The sequence below is a fragment of the Octopus bimaculoides genome, chromosome 1 (genome assembly GCF_001194135.2).
Source record: "Octopus bimaculoides isolate UCB-OBI-ISO-001 chromosome 1, ASM119413v2, whole genome shotgun sequence".
Taxonomy (NCBI): Eukaryota; Metazoa; Mollusca; class Cephalopoda; order Octopoda; family Octopodidae; genus Octopus; species Octopus bimaculoides.
In genome coordinates, this window is record NC_068981.1 from 181023306 (window position 1) to 181024259 (window position 954).

The window sequence follows — 954 nt, forward strand, 5'->3', positions numbered from 1 at the left end:
ACGCATGCGTCATACAGTCTGCCTTTTACTCTGAGTGAGAGTCCCTTTGTCGCCAGCAGGGGTAAGAGCTCTCTAAACTTTGCCCAGGCTATTCTTATTCTAGCAGCTACACTTTCAGCGCACCCACCCCCACTACTAACTTGGTCGCCCAGATAGCGGAAGCTATCGACTACCTCTAGTTTTTCACCCTGGAATGAGATAGAAGTTGTTTCCTGTTTGTTTGCAGTCTTTATTGCACCTGAACATCTGCCACAAACAAAAACTAACTTGCTAGTTAACCTGCCTTTGATGTTGCTGCACCTCTTATGTGTCCATAGCTTGCACCGGGTATAGCTTAGTTCGCATGAAACATTGTCTGATATATTCTTTTCTTTTACTTGTTTCAGTCGTTTGACTGTGGTCATGCTGGAGCACCGCCTTTAGTCGAACAAAGCGACTCCAGGACTTTGTAAGCCTAGTACTTATTCTATTGGTGTCTTTTGCTGAACTGCTAAGTTACAGGGATTTAAACACACCAACATTGGCTGTCAATCGATGATGAGGGTACAAACACACATGCATATATATATATATATAAGGTTGAGGAGGGTATTGGATTTAACTAAACCCAAAAAGATACAGGTAATACCAAGTAAGTGCTGAGCTTCTTTCCCTTTCCATCTACCAAATCCACTCACAAGGCTATAGTAGAACCCAAGGTACCAGGCAGTGGGACTGAACCTGGAACTATGTGGTTGGGAAGCAAGCTTCTTACCCACAAAGCCATCCCTTCACCCATGTTTAATTTTTTTTTTATAAATCCTAAACAATGCAAGTTATAAGAATTAATACAGCTCAATGGTTTATACTTTTAACTTGTATTTCAATATTAGGATCCCTTCTTCAGAAAATCTTCTGAGAAATGGTCTTGTAAAAAACATACAAACAATCAATCTGTATTATTTCCACACACAC

General features: G+C 40.6%; 1 protein-coding gene across 2 annotated transcripts in view; it reads left to right on the top strand.

Moving 5' to 3' along the window:
- The window catches only part of LOC106873026 (uncharacterized), a 30433-nt gene that overhangs the window by 27329 nt on the left and 2150 nt on the right, over window positions 1-954 (top strand). The gene's annotated exons all lie outside the window — the stretch shown is intronic.